Source organism: Hordeum vulgare, chromosome 4H (assembly GCF_904849725.1).
Source record: "Hordeum vulgare subsp. vulgare chromosome 4H, MorexV3_pseudomolecules_assembly, whole genome shotgun sequence".
NCBI classification, from domain to species: domain Eukaryota; kingdom Viridiplantae; phylum Streptophyta; class Magnoliopsida; order Poales; family Poaceae; genus Hordeum; species Hordeum vulgare.
In genome coordinates this window covers 197,018,968-197,029,502 of record NC_058521.1, presented here as the reverse complement: position 1 = coordinate 197,029,502, position 10,535 = coordinate 197,018,968, and positions in this window count along the sequence as shown.

The window sequence follows — 10,535 nt, the reverse complement described above, 5'->3', positions numbered from 1 at the left end:
GAGACATGCAAACCATGCCTCATGGGAAAGATGACTAAGACCCCGTTTTCCAGAAAGACGGAGCGGGCAACTAACTTATGGGAAATAATACATATAGATGTATGCAGTCTAATGAGTGTTGAAACACGTAGTGGATATCGTTGTTATCTTAGCTTCACAAATGGTTTGAGTAGATACAGATGTATTTATATGATGAAACCCAAAGTCTAAAATCTTGTAAAGTGTATGAAATTTCAGAGTGAAGCTGAAAATCATCATGACAAGAAGATAAAATGTCTACGATGTGATCGTGGAGGTAAATACCTGAGTTACGAGTTTGGTATGCACTTAAGACAATATGGAATTGTTTCATAGCTCACGCCACCTGGAACACCATAGTGTAATGGTGTGTCCGTATGTCGTAGTCATGCTCTATTCGATATGGTGCCTACTATGATGTCTCTTATTGGTTCACCACTATAATTTTGGGGTTATGCATTACGGACAACTACATTCACTTTAACTTGGGCACCATAAAAATCCGTTGAGACGACACCGTATGAATTATGGTTTGGCAAGAAACCTAATCTGTCATTTCTTAAAGTTTGGGGCTGCGATGCTTATGTCAAAAGGCATGATCCTGATAAGCTCGAACCCAAAGCAGAGAAGTGCGTCTTCATAGATAACCTAAGGAAACAATTGGGTATACCTTTTATCTTAGATCCAAAGGCAAATCTTAGTTTCCAAGAATGGAAACTTTCTAGAGAAAGAGTTTCTCTTGAAAGAATTGAGTGGAAGGAATATCGAAATTGATAAAGTTACGGAACCGCCACTTCAATTAGAGCGTAGAAAACCACACGAAGGTGTTTCCATGATGCCTACACCAATTGAAGAGGAAGCTAATGATGATGATCATGAAGCTTCAGAACAAGTTACTACCAAACCTCATAGGTCGACAATGACATGTACTACTTGTGAGTGGTACGGTAATCTTGTCTTATAGGTCATGCTATTGAATAAAAGTGAACCTACGAGCTATGGAGAAGCGATGATGGGCCCAGATTCCAACAAATGGCTAGAGGCCATGAAATCTGGGGTAGGATCCATGTATGAAAACAAAGTATGGACCCTTGTAGATTTACCTCATGGTGAGAGATTGATAGAAGATGTGTCTAGAGGGGTGTGAATAGACTACTTGCATAATTGAAATCCTAGCCTTTTCCCAAATTAATGGTTGGTAGATTTTAGCGATTCTAACAAGTCTAGTGCACCCTACACATTCTAGTCAACAAATATGACAACGAAAAGAGTAAAGACTTTGCACATATAGTAAGGAGTAGAGTTTAGGAAGATCAAACGCGAAGAAGTTGACACGACGATTTTTGGCATTGTTCCGATAGGTGGCGCTATCGTACATCCATTTTAGTGGAGAGTTCAACCCATGGAGTGTAACGGCTGCGAGAGTCCACGAAGGGCTCCACCCACAAGGGTTCCAAGAATAAGCGGCCTTGTCTATTCCACCATGGCTTCCGTCCACACAGGACTAGCCTCACTCATGGTAGATCTTCGCGAACTAGGCGATCCCCTTGCCCATACATACATCTTGGTTCAACTCCACAACACGAAGTAGGAGGCTTCCAAGCAACACCTAACCGGTCTAGGATGGACCACCCTCCAAAAGGTAATAGATGTGGTAGAACGATGAACTCCTTGCTCTTGTGCTTCTAAAGATAGTCTCCTCAACACTCAATCGCTCTCTCTCAGATTTCGCATGGTGAGGCGAGATTGATCTTATGGAAAGCAACTTGGGGAGGCTAGAAATAAAGGTTCAAATGGTAGGCATGGAATCTCATGATCTCAACACATGTCTAGGTGGATCTCTCTCAGAAAAATGGATCTAGCAGGTGTAAGTGTGTTCTGAGTGCTTCCTTAGTGAATGAGAGGTAGGTGGAGGGGTATATATAGGTAACCTCCAAAATACAACCGTTACAACACAAGTGGCCAACTCTATGACATCAAAGTTACAAACTCGATGGTACCAACTTGCTCAAAAGGTAGAAACTTTTGAATCTCGGTGGGACCGATATACACAGTTCGGTAGAACTAAAAAGTGACCAATGGTTAGATGGCACAACTCGGTGGCACCGATACATAAACTCGGAAATTTCGATTTTTTGTACCGAGCAACAGAAGGTTGGCCACCCAAACACGGTAGCACCGATGCATAATCGGTTGCACCAAAAAGGTAGGCTTTGGACGAGTTTCTGTTAGGGATGAAAATCGGTAGGGGCATATGTGGAAACTTTGTGGCACCAATTTTGGATATTTGTGCCTAGACAGATGTGTTTTGTGGGAGAATGGCTGAGTATTTTTTGTGGCTATCTCTAAGCACTTGAGAAACCAATTCATCATAATACCTCATCCCATTTTAATAGTATTGGCTTTCCTATGGACTCAAAGTGATTTCTCAGAAAGTGTAAAATGATGAGTCTTCTTGCTTGAAGCTTTAGCCAATTCTATCACTTCCTTCATCAAGGGTCTTCTCCTCACAAACCTATAGTCAAGGCTCTCTATGGACTATAGCTGAAATATACTAGGTAAAAGTGTTAGTCCAATAGACAATGTATGTTGTCATGAATTATCAAAACCAACAAGGGAGCATATGTGCTTTCAATTTCCCCTTTTTTGGTAATTGATGACAACATACAATCAAAGCTTCAAATAAAGATAGGCATTAGAATACGAGAGCTTTGAAAGATACGTGAGTAGTACAAGCTTCCCCTAAATGTGTGCAATCCCTTTTTAAGGATAGTTGATTTGGACTGCATGGGCACACACAAGGTAGAAGGAAAAGACAAGTCATATAGATCTTGGCTATATGCACCAAACATATGTGAATGAAGAACTTCCATGTTCATGACTCACTCTTGCAAACAATATGTGCAAGAGATAAGAGATCATCATGAACAAGGATACGATGCAAATACTTACCTTCAAGTTCTTGAACGTCTTAGCGGTCGAAGTACACTTGGGAACAGAAATGTTAGATAACACAAGAATACTCTATTGAAAAGATGCAAAGAGCTTCAAAAGTACGAAGATATTGAAGACATATTGAAAATTTAATTTGATGATAAACATGTCTCCAAGAGAATTTGGAACTTTCTCCCCTAAGGATGTATATGTAAGTATTTCCTCTCCCCTGAATCATATCATGAGGATATTGGGAGTAGGTAGGGTAAGACAAGTTCAATCAAAAGATAGTAAAGCAATGATAGAAACAATTTTATCTCCCCCCCCTTCATAGGTAAGGTTTGATACATCTCCCCTTAGGTAGATCTCCCCTTAGGTAGACCTTACCTTAGGAACATATATCTCCCTTACTGATATTTCTCCCTCTTTGTCCCTCTTAGTGATATCTCCCCTTTATATAGGTTCATTGGAAGCCGGATTATTTCTCCCCCTTTGGCATTAATTTCAAAAAAGGATAGAGAGTAAGGGCTCATTGAGAGAAAGGTATCCTTGATATTTCTCTTTTTAATAAGGGTTCCATGAATTTTTCTCCCCCTAGATAGTAGGTAAGGGTTCATCAATCGTTCCCCCTTTTAATATGAATAAGATTTCCTTGAACTATCTCCCCCCGGGGTTAGGGATCCTGGATGATACTCCCTCTTATACTGTGGGATCATTGAGGTTTTCTCCCCCTAGAGAAGTTTTATCCCCTAGAAAATAATGTAATCAGATTTTATTTCATTAAATTTTCAATAAGATCTTAGGAGGTAATGAATCATGGGATCATTGATAATATTTCTGCCCGTAAGGCAAAAGTCCTGAGAATATCAGAAAAACAAAGGGTGTGATAATTTTTGGAGTCACGGAGGCAAATCGTTCGGTAGAACCGAGAGTGAAAACAAACATATGTGAAAAATTGGTTGGACCGAGTGTTCCAGATCGGTGAAACCGAGTTGCAATAAAAATCAATTTCTTCTGAAAATAGACAGAAAATAATCTTCAGATTGTTATAAGATACTAATTTATAAGAAAATTGTGTGTTTTATGTTTTTTTAAATATAGACATATAGATGAGAGTTGTATGGTTCCAATAAAGTATGCAATGTAAAATGTGAACCATACAAGAATGTCCATCTACATGTTGGGTGGTGACTAGGTCACCTATGTTAGAGTATTTGACTTGAGGAGTCAAGCAAGTATGCTTGACCATAGATCATTCTCATCGTTAAGTGCAAAAATGGGGTTACCATTTTTCTATTAAAATTTTTAGTGTCTTCATATCACTTGAGTTGCTTTACCTCATGACTTCGTGCAAAGCTTTATCAAGGATATGAGTACATACCTTCGAATGATGTTGATGACATGGCATGTAGGTGAACTTGTTGAGGATTCTCAAATTTGATGTAAATCATCTAGAGTTGGGAGCTATCCTCATCATTTTGGTTCACTTTTCACCTACAATGGTTAGCCATCCAAGGAAGAACATAATATTCCAAATGACATGAGTGAAATACATCATCATATAGTTGTCAAGGATATGATTTTGTTGTCTTCTTCCTCTATCTCCGACATAGGGGTTGTTGATACTTGGCCATGTCAAGATTGCTTTTGGTGTGATTTGATGGGAATCTTGTGGAGCGTTGTTATTCCAAGTGACTACAAAAGGTTAGATACAATGCAAGGGAGCATAGTTTTCCAAGATATAAGATAGTCATATCAATAGCATCAAGGAATAGACAATCAAGCTCATGCCCTTGTGTGCATCCGAGTGAGTCTAGGTCAAGTTTGAAGAATCAATGATGTTGAAATCACTCCTCAAATGATAAAATACTTTCTCATCAAATGGTTTGGTAAAGATATCAGCTAACTGTTTGACGGTACGGACATGCTTAAGATATATATCTCCTTTACCAACATGATCACAAATGAAATGATGTCGCAGTTGAATATGTTTTGTTTGAGAATGTTGCACAGGATTATAATCAATTTAAATAGAACTTCCATTTTCACACAACAATGGAACATCTCTAACATGAATGACATAGTCCTTAAGAGTTTGAGTCATCCATAGTAATTGCGCACAACACGGTCCAACGGCTATATATTCAGCTTTGGTAATAGATAAGGATATCGTGTTTTGTTTCTTACATGACCAAGACATAAGACATCTCCCAAGAAATTGACATGTACCCGAGGTGGATTTTCTATCAACTTTGTCTCCGGCATAGTCTGAGTCGAAATAGCCAACAAGATTAAAAGAAGATCCCTTGGGATACCATATAACAAAATTTGGTCTATGTATTAGGTATTCACGATTCTTTTAAAAGCCAACAGATGACACTCTTTAGGTGTCGCTTGGTATCGAGCAGACATGAAAACACTCAACATGATGTTAGGACGGGAGGTACATTGATATAGCAGTGAACCAATCATTGATCGATAGACTCTTTGATCAACTGGTTTGTCTTCCTTAGTCATGTCAATATATCCACTAGTAGGCATCGGGATTCTCATACATTTGCACTATTGCATATTGAACTTCCTAACTAAGTCCTTGGTGTACTTGGATTGAGAGATAAACATACCTTTTCTCGATTGTTTGATTTGGAATCCAAGGAAGAATTTCAGCTCCCACATCATTGACATCTCATATTTCCCTCACATCAAGTTTCCAATCTTCTCACTAAAATGTTGGTTAATAGAACCAAAGATAATGTCATCCACATATATTTTACACACAAATAGTTCTCCATTAAATCTTGTAGTGAATAAGGTTGCATCAATTTGACCAAATTCAAAGCCCTTTTCTATGAGAAACTTCATTAGGAATTTGTACCAAGCTCTAGGGGATTGTTTAAGACCATATAAAGCTTTACGAAGTTTGTAAACATGATTAGGTTTCTTAGGTTCACAAATCCAGGAGGTTCTTTGACATAAACCTCCTCCTTAATTCACCATTTATAAAAGAACTTTCGATACCCATTTGGAAAACAATAATATCATGGTGATTGGCATAAGCAAGAAGAATGTGAATAGCTTCAAGTCTAGCAACACGGGCATAAGCCTCACTATAGTCCATACCTTTGACTTGCGTGTATCCTTGGGCTGCGAGACACGCCTTGTTGTATACAACGTTTCTATCTTCATCTTGCTTGTTATGAAACACCCATCTTGTACCGATGATGTTGTGCTCGTCTTAAGGCTTTTAAACAAGTCTCCACACTTGATTTATCTCGAAGTTGTGTAGCTTTTCGTGCATGGCATTCACCCAATCCGGTACTTGAAGAGCTTATTCAACCATCAAAGGCTCCATGCTAGAGATGAAAGAATAGTGCTCACAAAAGTTATCTAAACGAGATCTAGAGTGAGTGATTCTCCCGGTTTGTATGTCATTGAAGATTTGATTCAACGGATGATATTTTTCCACTCTTGCTAAAACTCATGAAAACTTCTTATTGTTGGACGGTGGAGCTTCTTCATCATTGTAAGGGCGTATTTCTACCCCGGTACTTTTGATGATTGATGACGATACTTTTGCCGATTAATCATGTGTGATAAGCCTTTCACGAATTTCCTCGGTTTGCACAAAGACGATTCTTGCCCCACGGTGTTTTGATGTGAAGACGGTTTTCTCTCGTATGCTTCGTTGTCTATAAAAAGCCATACTAGTAAGAGGGGATCCGCTTTGGAAAAGTCTGGGTGGAATCATCACGTACACTTTCCCCTCACCCCTTTTCCGCTTCGGTGGAGTTTTCTACCCTCCCTAAACCCTGCCATGAAATTTCTAAGTAGTAGTAATGCTCCTTGGAGCGGTACTACCTCGTATCACCGGAAGTACCTCCCGGGCCAGCGGTAGTACCGCTCAGAGCGATATTGCTCTGCTGGTGCCACTAGCCTGTACCACTGTTGGGAAGTGCGAACACTTTTGTGGTCAAACTTTGCAGTAGTAGTGGGCGGTAGTACCGCTCGCAGGGCGTTTCTACCGCTTGTTACTACCGCCCTGAGCTATACATGTTGCTCTACCTTGGCTCTGGCTCTGCCTCCCTCTGCTTAAGCGTAGTACCGCTCCCCTGAGCGGTCCTATCTCTTATCATCAGTACTACCGCTCCCAGGAGCAGTAGTACCGCTCTGGCTCGTGTAGAGGGGGTGGGTAACAGGAAGATTCGGTCCCCCACTACATAAAGGGGTTCTTCTTCCCTGAGAACCCTACCTTTCGGCCCCAAAGCTCCATTGTTGCTCGAAGCTCCATTTTAGCCAGATCTCTCTCCCTAGCTAACAAAACTTCTTGATATTCTAGGGTTTTGTTGAGAGGAACTTGATATACACTTCCACCAAGAGAAGTTTGATTCCGCCCACTAATCCCTCGCAGATCTTGTTATTCTTGGGTGGTTGAGCACCCTAGACGGTTGAGGTCACCTTTAAGCCATATTCCATTGTGGTGAAGCTTTGTGGTCTTATTGGGAGCCTCCAATTAAGTTGTGGAGATTGCCCCAACCTTGTTTGTAAAGGTTCAGTCGCCGCTTCAAGGGCACCACTTAGTGGAATCACGACACATCGCATTGTGTGAGGGAATGAGGAGAATACTGTGGCCTTAATGGCATCTTGGGGAGCATTGGGCCTCCACACCCCTCCAACGGAGACGTACTTCCCCTCAAAGGGAAGGAACTTCAGAAACACATCCTCTAGTTCATTGGTTCCACTTGTGGTTATTTCTTACCATTAATTGTATTTACTTCTTGCTTATTATCGTTGTTGTTAGCATCATATAGGTTTCTCACTTAGTTGCATATCTAGACAACCTATTTGTTGCTAAACCTAATTTGTTTAAAGAAAATTTTAAAATTTGTTAGTTGCCTATTCACCCCCCTCTAGTCAACCATATCGATCCTTTCAATTGGTATGAGAGCCAGGTTTCTTTATTAAGGATTTTACCAACCAAAGACTACGGTTGACGATGGGGGTAGTCCGAGGGAGTTGCCGGAGGCATCGCTTGCGAACTTGGTCTCCCATGTGGACCTAAATGTGGCCATGTACACATTTGGATCCTCTTTGAGGATCGAGGTCAAGAACATGCTTACAAATTTCCCTGATAGTTACAAACCGTCTACCGACCCGTTGTTTGTGGCCAATCCTACAACCTCGGATGCGGGGGCCAATTCCAGCAATGAAAATACGAGTAGTGAAAAAGATAAATTGCCTCAAGGAACGAGTGGGACAAATACCTTTGCCTCGGTCCCCCTCCCATGGTCTATGGAGGACCCGTTCAGCCGCCGGATATTATTAATCTCGGTCCTCCACCTAAGCTTGTTAAGAATGATTTTGCTAACTGGATTTTTCATATCCAGGCTCATTTGAATCACAACTCTACACAACTATGGAGAATCATCGAGCAAGGCTACTACCCGCATGATCCAAGAAACCTCACTCCAAGAAAAGAGGGTGACAATCAGCTCAACCATTTGGCCATGTTCATCCTTCAAGCGGATGTTCTTATTGAAGATCTGGCTCTTTTGCGTCCCTTCACTCATGCCAAGGATTGTTGGGAACACATCATTTCCATGTACAAGGGAAGTTCTAGTATTCAACAGTCAAACTATGACGTGATACTTGATGAGGCCGATGAATTTTTATGATTGAGGATGAAGATCCTCGTGAGCTATATCGAAGGGTGACGACTCTTGTAGTCGCTCTTCAAGAGCATAGAAGCAAGGATGTGGATGACAATTGGATCAAGCATAAGTTTCTCAAGGCTATTATGCCCTTCAACAAATCCATGTCCTCCTTCACCCGTCAGAGGCCAGACTTTCATTCCTTGTCTTCAAGCGATGTGTTGGATGAATTTATTGCCATGGACATATTGAACAAGATCACTGACAATGCTCTTGCTCGTATTCAACGGTCAAGGAAATACTCCCCCAACCTTGCCTTGAAGGTCGCGACTGAATTGGACGAAGTTGAGGAAGAAGAAGAGGAATTGTGCCCCAAAGACACCAAGTATGCTTATCACGAGCATATGGATCTAGCATCTAGACTGTGCCGGGGAAACAAGAGAAACTCAAAGCCAAATTTATCCAAGAACAACTCAAATCGGACCAAAGGCAAGCAACATGTGAGGACTTTCTACAACCGTGGCAATGTGAGTCACTTTGTGGCTGATTGTCCTTAGGAGAAGGGGGAAACAATTTTTGTCAAACTTATTCGGAAAGACAAAGCCAAGCCCTTCCCCAACGAAAACAACTTCTTCAAGAACAAGCCTAAAAAAGTGTTGATGGCTCGAGAGGAGTACCTCTTCAATGATACCGAGGATGATGATCTAAGTGGTGAAGTGATGGGGCTGGCTATCGTGGTCGTTGCATCCCCTTATCCAAGCAAGGTGTCCCTCTTCAATGCCCTCAACAAAAACCGCATTGACAAGTGCATTAGGGCCAAGGCATCCAATAAGTAAACATCCAACATTAAAACCTCAAATCACAATGCTACCATTTCGACTACCTCTGTTATTTGTGATGAAAAGTAAGAGGTAGAGGAGTAGGAGAACTCCTTTGATAAATTCATGAGAAAACTCAATGGTAAATCCAAGAAGCATATTGTTTCTCTCTTGGAACAACTTGGAGAGGCTAATGACCTCATTGAATCTCATGAAGAAACTATCTCTACATTACAAGGTCATATTCATGACTATGCCGATGAGATTGCAGATCTTTCTATTGCTCTTGAAGAAGAGCAAGAACTTCGTTTGACTCTAGAGGAGTCACATAACGATGGCCTTGGTTAGTTAAAGAAATATCTTAATCATGCTCTTGTTCTTACGTGTGTGCTTCAATCTTAAAAGGGTGCACTTGGGCTTGACCGTGTTAGACGCAAGGAAGAGCTTGCAACACTTGATAAGGCTCAGAAGGTCTTGATGAGTGCTCATGTCTCTTTAAAAGATTCTCATGCTCAACTCCACTTGTGCACATTTGTTCTAGTTGATAATTTGCATGCTACTAACCCCTGTTGTGAGCATGCACATCTCGTTCAGGAGAAGACCAAATTAAAAGAGCAGATTGAGAAAGGCCTTGTCACATGCATCCAAGGGGAAAAGAATCTTAATGACCTTTTGAGCAGTCAAAAGGAAGTGGTTGCAAAGGAAGGAGTTGGGTTTGCACCCAAGTCCAAGAAGAACAACAAGAAGAAGACCAAGCAACCTCCCTATCTTATGGGAACCTTTGTTAAATATGGGGAGGGTAATCATGAGAAGAAAAAGGACCAAGCTAAGGGTGGTAATGCCATGAAGGGGAAAACCCGTCTACCCAACATAGCCCGCGAGTTTAACCCCTCTTATGTTTTATGTCGTGCTAGTTATGGGAATGTTTTTGCTAAGTTTGTTGGTTCTTATGATGAGTATATTAAATGGTCTATTTTAGTTCCTAATAACCTAGTTACTAACCTGAGAGGGCCCATTAAAGAATGGGTACCTAAATCCGAGCATTGATCTTATGCAGGAGTTTGCTTCCGGTGGGGTGTCATGGTTGCTTGTTAGTGGAGCAACAAATCATATGACC